Source organism: Pholcus phalangioides, unplaced genomic scaffold (assembly GCF_987345545.1).
Source record: "Pholcus phalangioides strain wild (caught in Gottingen) unplaced genomic scaffold, Ppha-v1.0 ptg000010l_1, whole genome shotgun sequence".
Classification (NCBI taxonomy): Eukaryota; Metazoa; Arthropoda; class Arachnida; order Araneae; family Pholcidae; genus Pholcus; species Pholcus phalangioides.
The window spans coordinates 38,215,400-38,233,477 of NW_028301603.1; the positions used below are offsets into that span (position 1 = coordinate 38,215,400).

At 39.9% G+C, this 18,078-nt stretch overlaps 1 long non-coding RNA gene across 4 annotated transcripts in view; it reads right to left on the reverse strand.

Moving 5' to 3' along the window:
- Nucleotides 1-18,078, reverse strand: part of LOC149081413 (uncharacterized) — a 29,312-nt gene that overhangs the window by 9,493 nt on the left and 1,741 nt on the right. For 2 of the 4 annotated variants that reach the window (XR_016193453.1, XR_016193454.1), the window contains exons 2-3: nucleotides 12,123-12,337; nucleotides 9,383-9,846 (exon numbers count right to left, since the gene is read on the reverse strand). This is a non-coding gene — a long non-coding RNA (uncharacterized LOC149081413). Of the gene's footprint in view, nucleotides 1-9,382; nucleotides 9,847-12,122; nucleotides 12,338-18,078 lie in introns of those variants that run through there. The other 2 variants (XR_016193451.1, XR_016193452.1) reach the window with 1 other exon arrangement.

Genomic DNA, 18,078 nt, shown 5'->3' on the forward strand with positions numbered 1-18,078 from the left:
GGTCACTGGCAGGTACCAAAAGGCTATTATCAATGTTAGTTGTTGTTCGAGCTGCGTTGTCTGCTTTTTCGTTGCCCGGTATTCCTACATGACTTGGTACCCAGTAAAATTTTACTGTGGTACCGTGATGAATGAGGTGATGCAGTTCATGAAAAATGGCATGAATAAATGGATGAATGTGAAAAGTAAAAGAACACAATGCTTGCAATGAGCTAAGAGAGTCGCTATAAATGATGCATCGTCGGTGGCGTTTGCGTCGTATATGACGTAGAGCCTGAAGGATTGCGTACAGCTCTGCCGAGTAAATAGAAAATATGTCGGGAAGTTTGAAAGATGTCTCCTCACAGCAGATGTAGGCACAACCGACATGCCCAGGGCTCTTAGAGCCGTCGGTATATATGGGGAAGTACCTGTTGTACCTACCCCTGTGCCTAAAGAATATCTGTCGATATATGACATCTGCTGTGGTAGCTCTAGAGTATGATGATAATGAAAGAGAGACATCTGGCAGAGACTGCTCCCATGGTGCCAGTTGCCAAGCAATTGGGGCCACGCGACTGATGTTTAATTCTAGTTCTTCCACAAGTGCCCTCATACGAAGACCGTAAGATGGAACACATGAAGGTCGAGCCGCAAAAAGTCTATGAAATGAGGGATTAAAAATGACATTATGAAGTGGATGATCTGGAAAAGATTTCATCTTGATAAAATATTTCAAGGAAAGTTGCTGCCGTCTTGATGTCAGTGATGGCTCGTTGCATTCGACATAGAGGCTTTCCATGGGAGAAGTTCGGAAAGCTCCAAAGCAAATGCGGAGAGCGAGATGATGAATTGGGTCAAGCACACTCAGATAACTCCGAGGTGCTGACCCGTATACAATGGAGCCGTAGTCAAGCTTTGATCTTATTAGAGCTTTATACAAGTGAATGAGTGACTTACGGTCTGCTCCCCATGATGTAGACGAGATGACCTTCAAGAGGTTCATCGTCTTCATGCAACGAGCTCTCAATTGTGCAATATGAGGTTTAAATGTAAGTTTCTTGTCAAATGTAATGCCGAGGAATTTTGTATTCTCTACAATAGGTATTTGACTGTTATTTAAAAATAATTGTGGGTCATCATGAAGCTCACGACGCCGGCAAAAATGCACAGCGACGGTTTTGTCAGCGGAGAAAGAGAAACCGTTATCATGAGCCCACTTGCTGATCTTGTTGAGAGCAGTTTGTAATTGTCTCTCGGCTGACCTCATATTCACTGATTGATATGATATTAACAGATCATCCACGTAAAGTGCGCCAGTGACTGACAACGGGAGTTGGTTCAACACCCCGTTGAGTCTCAAAATAAAAAGTGTCACACTTAAAATGCTACCTTGAGGTACACCTTGTTCTTGAATTTGGGGAGCTGATAATGTGCTTCCGATCCGTACCTGGAAGATGCGGCGAGCGAGAAAGTTCTTAATGAAAATGGGCAAGTTGCCCCGCAAGCCGCAATTATAGAGGTCGGAGAGAATTCCGTGCCTCCAAGTACGATCGTAGGCCTTTTCTATATCGAAAAATATGGCTAGCATATGCTCCCTCTTCACAAATGCTTGTCTTATTGATGTCTCAAGGCGTAACATATTGCATGTTGTGGACCTGAACCGTCTAAAGCCGCTTTGATGTTTCGATAAAATATTGTTAACCTCAAGGTAGTGCATAAGGCGATAGTTGACCATGCGTTCCATAAGCTTACATAGACAACTGGTCAAAGCAATAGGTCTGTAACTGTTAGGTTGCTGAGGATTTTTTCCAGGCTTCGGGAATGCAAGAACAATGGCTGCTCGCCAGGTGTCAGGAAATGAATGGCTGACCCAGATCCGATTGAATAAAATAAGTAAATGTGACAGTGATTCTGGTGATAGATGCTGAATCATGGAATAATGAATAGCATCGGGCCCTACAGCTGAGTCAGGACTTCGCTGCAAGGCCGTCGTCAGTTCGTGAAGGGTGAACAATGGTACCCCTCCGGTGTAAAAGGCCGGAAGGTGTACGATGTACGTTCGGCTGATGATTTAATGGGATGAAACGATGGGGGATAATTCGCATCACTGGAGACTGTGGCGAAATGGGCGGCGATGGTATCCGCAATATCCCTCACATCGCTGATAATAGTGCCATTGGTATTTAAAATGGTAAGTGGATGAGACTTATAATGACCATTGATTTTTCGGATCCGGTCCCAAATGACTTTAGATGAAGTAGATGAAATGATTCCCGTGGTAAACTTTTGCCAGGACTCGCGTTGAGCCTGGCGCCTGGTTCTTCTCGCTATCGCCTTTGCTTTTAAAAATGCCAACTTGTTGTCATGGGTAGGATACCGCCGGAACCTACTCCATGCTTTCTTTTGTGCTTTAATAGTAAGATTACATTCGTGGTTCCACCAAGGTTTAGGAAATTTAGGAAGTTTCGAGGAGACATTGGGTATTGTTTCATTTGCTGCAGAGATGATACAACTGGTCACAAGGTCGACACAGTGGTCGACGTCGGGTTGTGAAACCATATCCTCCGTGATTTCTGCCTTGACCGTGAAGTCTGCCCATCGGGCGGCCACAAGCTTCCACCGAGGAGGACCCTCAGGTATGCTATGGCTTCGATCAAGGCCCTTAACCACTAGAGGAAAATGATTGCTCCCGTGGAGGTCCGGATCAACCGACCAGGACCAGTTGGGCAAGAGTGAAGGTGAGCATAACGATAAATCTATTGCAGTGAAACTATTGTTTGGGGCATGGAAATGAGTGAAACTGCCATCATTCATGATGGCAAGGTCCATGTCTTCTAACAGCCGTTCTACCATTTCCCCACGAGGGGTGTTGCTGTTAGAACCCCATATCATGTTATGAGCATTGAAGTCTCCAAGAAGAAAAAATGGTGGAGGTAATTGATCAATCAGATGTTCTAGATCTCTCTGTAAGATGGTGTCATTTGGTGGCAAATAAATGGAACAGATGGTAATTCTTAGGCCAGTAGAAATTTCCACCGCAATGGCTTGCAGGTTCGTGCGCAGCGTTAGAACGCGCGACGACACGTGATGTGGAACCAGCAGAGCAACACCGCGGCAAGCTCTACTCCCGTCATCGTAATTGATACGGAACAGGGAATGTCGCCTAAATGTTCCATGTCTCCGAGGGCTTCGTAAAAGTTTCCTGGAGTGCCACGCAAACAGGATGATAGTGATTGATCAAATCCTTGAGATCTTCGTAATTGGATCTAAGACCACGAATGTTCCATTGAATAATGTTGGCCATAAATTTCAAATAGATGTAGACGGTTCAAGGTCTTTGAACTTATTTCGGTCCAATTTCCGGCGAGTAGTACCGGATTCTGTAGGATTATCGAGATCCATGTCACCAATTGATTTGTCATCAAGAAGTGACATGTTTTGTAATGTAGGCTGCTTCTTTGCTCTCTGAATGGCTTTTCTTGAATATCCGGTCTTGAATAGTTTAATTTTAGATTTATTTCCACTATTGATTTTTGTCTTAGTAGCTGTAGTTACTTTGAATGTGTTCGCTGTTGCTTTTCCTGCTTCTTCGGAGGTGGTGGACTCCTTCCGTATTCCAGCAGAGCAACAGCAGCCACAACTATTACATGGTTGGTTATATGATGTTTGAGTTGATGTATCAGCTATAGGTTCAGTCTGAGTTGTTACAGATGCTTTCGTGACATTGTTAGTCTTATTAGCTGTTGATGGATTTGTTAGCATATTAGAGTATGATCTACTAGCTATTGGAGTTTGGTTAGGGATTATACGACGACGTGCTTCAATATATGAGATGTTATTTAGGACCTTGATCTTCTGAATCTCTTTTTCTTCATTCCATTTCGGACACTTTCTGTCAAATGCGGGGTGGTCGCCACCGCAATTGACGCACTTGAATGATGTTGAAGTGCAGTTGTCCGAAATGTGGTCCTTCTCACCGCATTTTGCGCAGGTGGGTTGACTGCGGCACGCCGTTCGTGAGTGACCGTATTTTCGGCAGTTGAAGCATCGAACAGGGTTAGGAATGTATGGCCGGATTTTGAGGTTATAATAACCTATTTTGATATCTTTAGGTAATGTTGGGGATGAAAATGTCAGGATTATATTACGTGATGGAACTAGATTGCCATCTTTGCGGCTCATAATATGTTTGGCAGATGTTACGCCTTGAGACTCTAGCTCCTGGGTTAGTTCATCTTCATCCATGTTAATTAAGTTAGGGTCTGAGATGACACCACGTGAATAATTCAGCGTGGGGTGGATTTTGACTGTTATGGGTATGTCCCCGAGAGATGTGAGCTTTTGAATGAGTTCGGTTTGTTTGGGAGTGTTAGTTTCGACGAGAAGGTCTCCTGAACGGAGAGCCTTCACTGATTTCAGAGTTCCAACTGCGCCATAGAGAGCTTTATCAATCAAGAATGGTGATACTTTTGACAGCTGTTTATTGGTATCAGAGCTATGCAAGAAGAAGAATGAGACAGATGATAGATTTGAAGAAGCGGTTTCTGTGACAATTGTTTCACTAAGTGCAGTTCTTTGACGTTTTGGTGCATTTTTTGTTTTTCCCATATTTGAATGGGTATTGTTCCACTCCCACCCACCATGCCCACCATGGAGCCCTACGAGGGGACGCGCACACGTAACCGGTGAAGGTTAGTAGCAACGTCAGGTTAGGTGGCAGCTATACACCACCAAAGCAGGCGAGCAGACGCGTTCAAGATCCAAGATCGTCGTGAAGCAGCACCAACAAACCTCAACGACGTCCGGCAGGCCCGGCCCCTCTACCTGCCCAGTAGTGTAACCCCTTCAGCCACCGAGGCGACCACAGCCGATTGACCTGGACGGGGCTAATCCAAGCCTCCCGTTTCGGCTGAATCCGAGGCCAAAGCTAGCGCATCAGGCTAACCAGGATCCCCATCTCCAGCCTTACGGGTCTCCACGCACGGCAAACACGCAGGTAGACAGCGTCCCGGATGGAGCATACGCTAGAAGCAATGCCCCATCCGGGAGGACCCCTCCCCGCCGGAGCGGGGCCCACAATGAGGGGTTGGACACAGAAGACAAACATGTACAGGACGAAACGAGACGCAAGACATGTACTGCAAGATGTGTAGAAATAAACATGTAATTTGGGCTATTGAAGGTGAAGTATATGAGCACAAAAAGCGATGACAATGACGTGTGATAGATTTGGCGTTACCCAGAGTGCACCACGAGGAGGCCTATCACATTACACCCCACTGACTTTTGCTGACAAGGGGGTCAAAAATGGCTAAAAATTTGCTTACGTAATACTTGAACGGCCCCTAAGTAGCACATCTCATACTGTATATTACACCCAATCTTAATATTCAATATAGTTTTTTTTTTATACTTTCATCATTAAGCCCAGTTAATCGAGGTTCTAATGCATGGTAGTAACAGCTTTATGAAAAATAATCAGCTATATACAGGGAGATTTTGTAATTAAATTTTTTATTCCAAAACTATACAATAAGAGCTACTGGCCAGAATGACTTGAAAACTTGCATGGATACTTTGGAAAAATAAAAAAATTGCAAGTACTGCAAAATGTGCAAGTAGATGATGCTGTACTTGGCCAGCAGTACAATATATTTTGTACAACCACATCATTTCGACAGTTCAACAGCATCAGTGTTTGGATAGCACAACTTTTATGGAGATGCACATCGCAATACCAGCAAAGCAGCTGCTGAAGAACCATTTTGACAACAGAAGGATGGTACGACACCTGACCCTTGCAACTTCTGGCTGTGGGGGTGGCGGAGGATACCTCAAAATGTTAGGAGCAGAGCTCGGATTGCTAACTTTGGTGAATTGCAAGCATATCCACATCATGACCGTGAAATAGCTTGATAAGTTGTTGAACAAGCGTTCACCTCATTGCCATTTTACGGTGGACAATAAATTTAACATTTCTTAAGTTGTAGTTATTTGTTTAATTACTTCATTTTTGTAATGTTCCATGAATTATGAAATCATGCAATGCTAATTAAGTTATCATTTGCCCTGAATGGCCATCGCTCCCATTGTGCAAGCAAATTTGAGTTGGATGAGTGCAGTGTCGTTAATTTTGTATTTTTAAGTACTTTTTTCCACTTTGCCATATAAAATTCCATTGCTTCAGGAATATTCACATGTAAATTTTCAAGTCATTCTGAGAATGGCTCTTCTTCTACAGTGTTTTAAATCAGAACTTTTGTTATAATCACATCCTGTACATCGCAAATCATCGCTAATTAATCTGCATTATTTGCTTTATTAAATACATTATATTCAACTAATTTTTATCACAGTTTTTGTAAAATAGCTTCCTAAGTATACTTTGGTAATTGGAGAAAAAACACTTTTAAATTATATGGTTAATAATAACATTAAGAATTTTCAAACACAAAAAATAATTCATTAAGAAAAAAATAATTAAATTGCAAGAAATGGTTTTTACTGAAATGTAAGACATATTTATAGATTAATTAATATGTGAACAATTTATGCATAATTACATTAGTATACCTGTATAAATGACATTAATGAACATTTTATTTGAATTATTTTACAAAAATGTTATTGTTTTTAATGTTAATGCTATTTAAACCAAAAAAACCCGGGTTTTTTACCAACACTGATCTCGGCTCTGCGACGCCTAGGTATCATAATTAAAAATTCAAAATTATTTATAATAATTGTTTTAAATTTTTTCAACAAATTATATTGGAGCATAAATTAAAATTTTAGCATTATTTTGCATAAGTTTATATTTTTATACGATGAAAAAATATAAAAATTTGAAATCCAGCTCCATTTTGAAATTATGCTCTACTTATAATTTTTGGTAACAGATGGCACTACATCAGACGATATGATTCGGATACAATATGTAAGTATTGATTTCGAAACCAAAAATAACGCAATGGGACGTAATACATCATGCATGCCCAGAGCCCACGGACCAAATGTGGCTCCCGGAATTATCTGACGGGGTCCGCGACCTCAAACCTAATTTTTTAAAAATTCACTAAGCAGCGCATTTCCAGATCACTTAAGTGACCCTCGGCAGGGCCCGATTCTCAGATGGGCAAACAGACAGGTCCGCAACTAGAGGGGGGAGCAGGTGGGCCTCGTGCCCTGGACGCCAGACCAGAATGGGATGCAATTTTCCTCCTTTAATTTCTCCTTCAACATTACAATTGGGTCGCCGAAATGCGTGCTTGCCCCAGGTGACATAGGTTGGAAATGAAGGAGTCATCTCAAAAAGTGATCGCCTCAAACTCGTTAAAAAAAATATCTTATATTCTTTCCCGGATCGAAAATGGGACCTGACTGCAACCTTCACGGTGGTAAACGAGCATCTTACCACCACGCCACTCGGGCATACGGGACGACTGAAAACTTTCAGCCATGCTTCTCCCCCCCCCCCCCCGGACGGGACCACTTTACCACAGGCCAACTCCGATCATATATATCGCCATACGGTAATTTCCAACCAGTGGAGTTGGATGGGAAATGAAGGCGCCAACTATCGGTCGTCACCCCAGGCTCGGTAGGTAAATAACTTGGTTCTGATGTTCTTGCCCGGGTTCGAACTCCGTGGACCTTGATGGTAACCTTCATGGTCTTCACAGTGAAAGACGAGCAACATCTTACCACTACGCCACTCGAGCGCTAACTCCAAGGGCACCCCCCCCCCAAACTGGAATTTTTAGGGGTCCCTCTGTAGTAAACTAGTAGAGTATGAAAAAAAAAAAATTGCAATCGTCCCGGGCCCTGTCAGCCCCGCCTTTGTAGGAGGCCATGCTTTCAGTTGCAGCCTCGACATCCGGAAATGTCTCTTCTGAACTTCTTACCTTGTTTAACATCTATAAAATTTTGTCACCAACCTGAACTAATGGTGAAAATTTTTGCTGTTTATTCTGAAGAGGTGTCTACTGCTACTAAACTACACATACGCTTCGTCCGCATTCCTCTGTGGAATTTCTAACGAATCAGTACATGTTAGAATGTTCGTATTGTGATTTTAACGTGAAATTTGTTACCGTGTAATGCTTGTTATGTGTAGTGCTGCCATCTGCCATCAATGCTTTTAACTATGAATGTTGAATCAATTCTGTGGGTGCTCGGACCCGTTCTACAAACTTCCGTGGGTGCTCGAGTACCCACAGCACCCCCGGCTCCGACGCCACTGCTTGACGCGAACTTCGTAAAGGTGTGTTTCATATTAAAAAAAATTCAATACAACTGATAACGAGCATTTTAGAAATCGTATGGTGTGATTCAATGGAAAAATTCGATTTTTTTTTAATAATTTCTCAATAAAAAATTTAAAAAATATAAATTATACAATCGGGCACTCTTAAAAAATGGAGTCTTAGCGGAATGCTCTTATTGCTGCCCCCATGCGGAAATCAAGTCACGGCAACATAATCATCTTAATAAAAACCTTTTTATTAGTTAAAATCACATGTTCTCAAACTTTCAGTCGTGACGGACGCACCGTCAATGACAGCAGTCTTCGTCGAAGTGCTCGCTATCACCAATGAGTGCTCGCATTTTGATAATTTGCGCCCGATTTCATGCACACGAAGCCTTGGTCGTGTTTTAATCAAACTATCCCATTCAAGTTAAATTCAAGAATTCGCATTATGCCAGTGTCCGAGTTGAAACATTTGTCACAGCTGGAATATGGGTGCTCTTATTATGTTCGCGATACAAAAAAAAAAAAAATTTGAAGATTGCTAATATACGTTCATGATCATAAGAGCACCCTTATGGTGCTCCGATTATATGTTACTTCACCAAACACCAACTCTGGCCACATCGCTATATTGCAATTTACTGCCGTTAGTGAGATGGGTTGGAAGTAAAGGCGCTGCCTATGTGGTCGCCTCGAGTTCGTTAGGGAAAATATCTTATCTATATCCTCTTTTTTGGTTCGAACCCGGGACCCTGACAATAACCTTCACGATGGTAGACGAGCATTTTACCACCATGCCACTCGGGCACAACTCTGAAATATACTCTAATTTAAACCAGAATGATGTTAATCCTTCAATTTGAATAGGATATTTAAAGCGCATGTCTGTCCCGAAAGAAATAAAGCATACAGCATTGTTGAGTAAGGTGCGGACCAGGGATGGCGGATGATTGCTATCGTCCTTCCTAGAGCCAGATAACATGAGGAAAAATTGGTCCGACTCGTAAAATACGCAATCATATCACGAACATATACAATTAGCCGCCCCTTTCGACGCATCGCCATGGATTGGTGTCTGTGTTGAGTGTTTCCCGGTGGTTTGAATGTGTGATAAAATTTGATATTCCATTTTCAAATAACAAATATAACCTCGATTAAGGCATTTTTATTTATTCAACCATAAAAAAATCAGTGTTCGTATACGCAATGTTCGTATGATGATCCCCTCCAAGGCACACGAAATTTCCCCCCTTCAAGATGGTACAACAATTTCGCTATAGTACAAGTCAATACGGACATAAAAACAGCGGATGATTTTTTCGCTTTTCGTCACAAACATTTTGGTTGCTTTGTCGCGCGCACACCACATATAATATGACACACAAATAATTAATCACAATATGAAGTAATAACGAAACATAGGCAAGAAATAGAAGAAAGAATTATTACATGGCACAGAAGTGTGAGCACCACGGACCAGAAGTGTTAGTAGAGTTAGTAGTTTTTTTTTATATCAATTGTCCGCGCAACAGAAACAACAAATGGCCATGCACAAAGCGCACAGACAACAATCCTTCGCGCAGTCGTCATCCGACTTCCTTTCTTGGACAATTCTATTGGAAAACAGTAAGAAGTTGTTAGTCAAACAAGAAAACAGAACCACTTTGAGATGAAAATATTTATAGAAAAGATTCTGTATGCAATTACAGTTGGCACCCCGGTTCCACTAATCAAGGTTTCAGGTTTCATAGAAAAGATTCCTTTTTTTTTAAATGCTGTTCGTAACCCATCATCCCGAAACCTGTGATGGCGAAATCCATCGTAAAAATAATTTAGAATAGTTGTGAAGTCATCTGTTGAGCAAAGTTTGAGCCAACTAATTTTGTTTGACCGATGTATCCCCCAATATCTTCTAAATGACAGTTAAATAAGACCTTTAAACAATTATGTATTTCATTTTATCAATAAATATGAAGCTTACATGTAGCGTTCAATTTATTTCTGGACTGAAATTTTTTTTTTCAATGAACATCGTAATTAGAAAGCGTAATCAAATTGGTTTTTAATGCAGACCAATATTCGAATCTTAAGAAATAAAATCCTGAACAATATTTTTCTCAGAAACATGAGTCATGCTCAATTCTTGGCCCACGAAGGCAAATATTACATAAACCCGAATGAATACCAGAACTTTGATGGATTAAAATATGATCCTTTCAACTCGTGACAAATCAAAAATTCTGGAGTCGCTATGAGTTAAAATCTAATTGAGGAGGTAGTGCCCAAAAGTACATTAAAAATTACCCATGTCTGAGACTCTCGCCTACCAGTTCCCCTCTTTAAATTGGGATACTTTCATTGGAATCACCCGGTATGTCACACCATGCGGAGAGTTTGCACAACATTACTTTATTTTCAGCTTGAATATTTTTCGAGCAATTTATGGATCATCACTATGTATTGTGAGCATCTAGCATCATAATAGTTATCAGATTACTATTAATTAAATGGTATAAATAGTTAACTGTGGTTTAATAATAATTATGGGGGTTAAAATCTCTAAAATAACCTTTAAAAATGTTCAAAATAATGCACGTTAAATGAACATATTTTTTAATTACTACAGGTATTATACATTGTATATTTTTTTTAGAATAAAATTTTATATGCCCATGAATTTAGTTATTGTAATTATAGCACCGAAGCGGAAAACGCTGCTTCCATTTTTGTTGACTCATTCATATAAACCATAAAAGCCCTTTCCCTACAGGGGTGTCGGAAATGTTTTAGACCTGTTTGTACTCGGCATGAGCTTAATGATGCTGAATTCGGAATGAATTTTCTAGGTGCTAGCCCCCAACCCCATGCTTTAAAATACCACTAACTCCTACGTCACTGCCTCTCTAAACGGTCACCTTTCGTTCCTCAGAAAACATCCCGAAAGGGAAGCGAAAAAATATGTAGGAAAGAGAAGTGGGGAAAATGTAAAAAATTCATTAGAAGTTTTTGCCCTGTCGGAAGATAGGTCCTTTCAAAGACTAGTTCGGTTCATTATTCACCTAAATGCGGTTCAGTCTAGAAAAAATATTTAAAATAAAAAACACCACAGACACCAGTTAGTAAAGTTAGTATTAGTTGAACCACCACCTCATTAACAAAGAGCAATAAGAACAGAGCAAAGAAAAACACTACAACACATTAAAAGTTTTTGATGCGTTACGTCAAATAAGTTTTCAGTGAATCTTTGAAATAAATGAACATATTAATTGAACAAATAATTGCACATAAAAACATGTAACGAAATTTATATTATATGATAGTAACCTATTATTTCAGAATCATGACCGCAACTAGGGAAAAGCAGGGGGGTTCTGGTGCCCCGGGCGCTAGACCAAAGGGCACAGAGTTTCCTCTTTGTCCATTCAAAAGAACTGGGATGGGGTGCCAAAATATATACTTTCCCCCGGCCGGTGGGGTAAATTTTTGTTTCCAGTTCCGGCCCTATTCAGAAGCACGCCATGACAGGCTGCCCTCGTTGGACTCGGGGCCCAAGTGCGAAAAATCCCTGGGTCTCTGACATTACCTACAGATTTGATAGTATTATTTCCTTTTGTGAATAAACTATCCTTCATTAACATTTTGATAGTTAAAATACAGAAACTTTGTTTAGATATTACATTTTTGTTTGCGCAAGTACTTTTTCAAGAGCGGGTCCTCAAAGCACAAGGTCCGCTGCGAACGCAGTTCTTGAGCACCCTTCAGGGCGGCTCCCAGCCATGAGGCTCATGTATCACTGACTAGCACACTGGAAAGCAGAATGACTGAAATGCTTGTCTAATTACCAAAACAAAAAAAAACCGTTCATTATAATTAATGATTCTATACGTACATCGTTTGGGGCCCTGGTTGCTGCGGGTAGTATGGCCCCGGCTGGTGAATTTCTGGACCAGGCGGTGGAGGATAATACGGCTGTTGTGGTGGAGGATATACCATTCCGGGTGGCGGCGGTGGCTGGTTGTAACCTCCGTAGTTTTGTGGTGGATATCCGGCCATAGTATAACTATATGCTTATATTCAGTCGAGAATCCTGAGATTTGTTCAGACCTAAAATAAAGTATTGAAAGAAATAAGTATCCGATGTATTGATGAATTGAATGCCTTATGGTACAATCTAACACGCACTAGCTTGTCCACTTCATTCAATGCAGAGACGTGTCGGTGCAACACATACATCAAGTCAGGTGTTATTTGATAAGGTGGGCACAATAAAGGCTTGGCGAGATAAAGGTGCTAACTGAATGTCTTGATAAGAACGATAAATACACGCAACTACAACTACGGTGCAGATAAAATAAAAACAAAGGGATGCTTCTTTTTAACTAGATTCAAAACAACCTGGACACGAGTTCTCATTTCTAAAATTCACACGTCGTAACTCACGATAATAGTAGAAAAACATATGTACAAGTATTAAAAAATAGCCAAATTAACCCTTTTTTCATCCAAAATCATAGACGGATCAGAAAAATAGATGTTTGCCCAAGTGACTGAATGCATTTTTGCTTCCAGTTGTTAGCCAAAGGGACCCAGAACTATAAATAAAGCAGGGGGGCCCAAATCATTGAATGTTTTCATTAATTCTTTAGTTATTTTTCATTAATTCTTTAGTTATTTTTCATTAATTCTTTAGTTATTTTTCATCAATTCTGAATTTTCATCTATTCTAGAATAATTTATTTCATCGATTCGGGAATCATTGACGAGTGTAAGACAACAAATGAGATGGCATGGTCCTGAACAATTGCTTTTAATGTAATCGCACATTTATTCTTCTTAACGAAACCCCAGAACTTTTCTGCAACGACTCCCAGTCCCATCTGATCTGTTATCAAGACAAAATCTGTTAATCGCGCAAACACCCAATCGTTCGGGAAAATACAGTAACATTCAATTATAACGAGTATGGCTTATAACGACAATCTTGATATAACGAGTGATTTGCAGGTGATTGTAAAAGAGCTAATGTTACAGAGCACATTTTCTTGTAACGAGAAGTCCGTTATAACGACAATTTTCCCGTGATTGAGCTATCGTTATAACTACTACTACTGTACCTATTGTCATAATTTTGAGTAATTTATTTTCTTTTTTGACTCAATAATAAAATGTTCCGGGCTCTGCCACGAAGCTGGGCTGGAAGAACTCCTTGCAATGGAATAAGTCCGGCGGCAGAGTTCTGACATTCATTCATTCAGTGCCGTCTTAAGACACGGCTCGGGGGCCCTCAAGAGAAAAGGGGGCCCTCACAAAAATTAGATCTGGTTGAGATTTTCGAGAATTTGCGTGGTAGGGCCTCAAAAAAATTACTTGATCAGGGGGCCCATGATGCCCCTGAGAGCTGGTATAATTTCTTTGATTAGATTGTAATTTTCATTAGCTTTAGAATTAATACTGATTAATTTGAAATTTCCTTTAGTTCTGAATTTTGATCGATTCAAAATTCATTACTTCGCTAATTTTTGTGTTAATTTACATTTAATTGCGTGTTCATATTTTTTGTACGAATATTTCTCAGCAGTCCTATATATTCTATGATGATTTGTGATTTTTTGATTATTCCCCTTCTCAAAATATTTTGTATCGGGCTAAAGATTCCCCAAGCATTCCTAGGGTCCCGACTTTGTCAAGACTTCCCAGGACCTGCTGTTACTTTCGCATCGAGCCTCACGTCTTTCTTTCGAGGCAACGCCGCCCTTAACACTCTTTTTACTTTATAAGAGGAAAAGATGGAGCATAATATGAATATAACTTCCCTATAAATCACAACTGCATGCCCTCGTAGAAATAAATAGCCTTCAGTTGTTGTCGTTTGAATTGCCAAGAAATCGCCTTGAACGCATGAGTGCGGTTGCGGAAAAAAAAAAACCTATTCTTCAACACAATACGGCAATCGAGATATTTCTTTCCGTCACCGGAAACTTACATCACCATCATGCAGATAGATACCATTTTAAATTTCTGCAGTTACTGCATTTCTACAAGAAAATTCACATGACCCAAAAACGCACACTTGCACCCTAAAATCATACTACCATCATTCACTGTTTCGTGAGAAAAGTGTTTATTTCGTCGTATAGTATTATATATAAATATCGAGATATGAATTATATAATACAGGGCGACCCATAAATTCGGAATAGAAATTGAAGGCATTGGTATATCTGAATGCGATTTGCGAAAAAGTTATTATTCTCACGAAACGGGATTTTATTTTTTTGGTACAGAAAAAAAAAGAACATTAGTTCAGATAGAAGTGATAGAAAGCACTGCACGAGAGCAAATAACGGAATTTCGGACTGAACCTTTGTTCATCTCTTCTGTGCACGAAACATCGCAAAGCTTCAGCCGGAGATTCGTGGCTGAGGTAAAACAATTTCATCCATATTGCCTTTATCCACTAATGTTCATCACGATGTAAGCGCCAGCAGTGTCCGCCAATTCGCATCTAGATGCGTGATTGACGAATCAAAATTCAATTTTACTCCTCCAAATTTCACTGAGTAGTAAAAATACTCTCAAATTTTGAGTATTTTTCTTCTTTTTTTATGGAGATATTTCTGTTTTTCATTTAAAAAACTCTTTTTACAAAAGGACCCTTAAAATTTTGGAGAGGAGCAAAATTAATGTTCAAAATTAATTATTTTTTTCGGATAATAATGAGCGTTAGTTACTGGAAAATTCAGAAATAAACTGCTAATCGTACACCCTGCATTTTATAAGACTCTTATTTGCATATTTCCAGTACAGTGGAACTTTGGTTAACGAGCTTAATTCGCTCCGCTAATGTGCTCGTTATCCGAATAACTTGTTATTCGAATCAAACTTCCCCATAGTGAATAATGGAAACCCGGATAATTCGTCCCACAATTATTCATTCACATGAAAATGACATTCAATCAATAATACAACACATTAATATGGTGAATAATACCATAAAAAATATATAATATAATGCCGCCAGAAATAAACATGGAATTCGATAAGATTTGCAAATTAACTTGCTCTAAACGACGAGAGAGAGAGAGAGGGCCTTCTTAAGAGCATCATGGGGCCCCCGGGCCAAGTGATGTTTTTAGGCTCTATCTTGAAAACTCTCGAAAATTTCAACCACTTCTCATTTTTGTGAGGCCCTCTCCTCTTGAGTTGCCCAGGTAGGCCCATGCGTTAAGACGGCACTGGAGAAGGACTATTGTTTAGGAAGATTCAGGGACGCACTTTTCAGTAAACTTATTCTTTTCGTGTGACTCTTAAAAGGAACCTATCTAATGACTTTTGCCTCCGTTTTACGATTTCTCGGAAATGGAGCAATTGCATTTTCATTGGACAGATTCATTGCTCGCACACTGCTAGAGCTTTATTTGATTGGTTCTTTCCTACAGAATTTTGCACAAATTCTCGCATTTTATCCATCTCTCTAATCTCATTCGAAGCGAAGGACATCTCATTTCTCTCTCAGTTTTTCTATCCTCAGACGAGATCTTATCCATAAGCTCTTGCTGTTTCATGCACTGAGGGGTCTATCAGTACATCTACGGTCAACTCCTGATCAAGCAGAATTTATTTAAAAAAACTTATAATGGGACACCAAGTTTTGTATCGTAAACAGTCACGCTCGTACTGGAGACTAAGGAGTACTACCCATAATTCCACAGTATGTATGTGAAAGAAAGCGAAAAACCATCAGCTCAGTTGTGATAACGTGACAATAAACAAAGTGCAAAATGTTTGCTCGTAGTGCGAATCCTCGCTCGTTAATCGAACAAAAAAAAATTTTCAAAATTTTTGCTCGTTGTGCGAATTGCTCGTTAACCGAAGTTCCACGGCAATTTTTTTTTCTGGGTAGTGCCCTCTATTGACAAATATTTGAACTAATTTTTCCCCTTTCGTGAGAAAGGGTAAACCGCATTCAAATATTACCAATTCCCTCAATTTTTATGAATGTTCAAACTATTTACGAATTTATGGGACACCCTGTGCATTGGTTCTCAACCTTTGGAAGCCCGCGTACAATTTCCGAGTATTTAAGTGGCCCGTGACACATTTTCAGATCATTTAAATGACCCTGGACATAGTTCCAGAACACTTAAGCGATCCGTGACACATTTAGAGATCCCTCGAGTGACATGTGGCATAGTTTAAGAGCACTTAAGCGGTCCCCGGCGTGGTTCTACATTTCTCAACTTACCCGGGTGACGAGACAGTATTACACCGCAGATTCAGAAGGGATAACCGTCCCTTCTAAGAGCCGGATAGTATGAGAAAAATGAGTTTATACCATAAAACGATTCGACGGACCCAGACAAGACTAAGCCCCCTTGTAACATGAACTTTTTCCAATCATCAATTTTTCTGAAATTATTTTTCCATTAAATATGAATTTTTAATTTTTCTGAAATTGATTCCATCAAATATAAATCATTAGTTTCTCCGGAATAATTTTTTTTTTATTTATTTGATATGAATTTCCATCAATTCTGAAATTTGTTTCCGATTATTTATGAATATCTTCATTAGTTATGAAAACATTTCTTTCAATAATTGTGAAAATACAGAGTAAACGAGAAGTCCTGGACACATTTCGGAAATTAATAAAAAATTAACCAATTGACATGAAAAGGTGAGGTTTGCACTAAAATACTCACTTATCATCGCCTGGAGCTTGAATTATTTTTCTAATTAAAAACAAATTTCTGTTTCAGGTTTAGGGACCGTTCAAGTATTACGTCAGCAAATTTTTAGTCATTTTTGACCCCCCCCCCCATCCCCCCTTGTCAGCAAAATTTCGTCATCAGCTCTGCCCCTCTGAATCCTAACGCTTATTGGTGGGATAGAGACGTACACGGGGGGCATGGGTGAGGCCTCGTGCCCCCTTCTCACGATCAAAAATTTATTTTTTTAATGCAAAATTTTTTTAATTCAAATTATGGAAGAAATACCTTTACTTTATATGTTATTATAATCAATTTCTGTTCATTTCAATGCTATTCGGAGGCTATGAACTCAAAATTTATCTTTAATAAATTCATTGCGACCCACCCTCTTAGCCATATAATGATAAATCGCATAAAGGCCCTTTGCCCCGCGGACCAAATATGGCCCTGGGAGTTATTTGATGCGGCCTGCCCTCTTCAAACCTAATTTTGTAAAAATGAACTAAGCTGCACATTTTACAGATCACTTAAAGTGTCCCGTGGTACAATTTCAGAGTATTTAAGTGACCCGTGGCACATTTTCAAATCATTTAAATGACCCGGGACATAGTTCCAGAACACTTAAGCGATCCGTGACACATTTCCAGATCACTTGGATCCGCGAAACAGAAATCTGTGTGAAACAGAAAAAGTGGCTCTTTTAAGAGCCACTTTTGTGAGTGGCTAAGAAACCACCTAGTTTAAGAGCACTTGAAACCACCTAGTTTAAGAGCACTTAAGCGGCCCCCGGAGTGGTTCTACATTACTCAACTTACCGGCGGCACATTATCAGATTATTTAAGTGATCCACCGCATATAATTACGGATCACTTGAGTGATGCGCGGCACAGATCCAGATCACTTGGCTCCGCGAAACATTTTGGGATCACTGAAGTGGCTCTGTAGGGCACTTATTAATAGGGGAGAAAAAAAAACTTCAAATACCCATAAACTATCGAAAGGTTTTTCTCGTTTTTGGCGCACCGAGTAAGATGTCATTAAAAATATTTCATATTTTCATAAAGGGTGGTTGATGACGTAAGCATCATTCAACCACCCCTCGGTCTTCACAAGTCAGCAAATCGGAAACCCCCT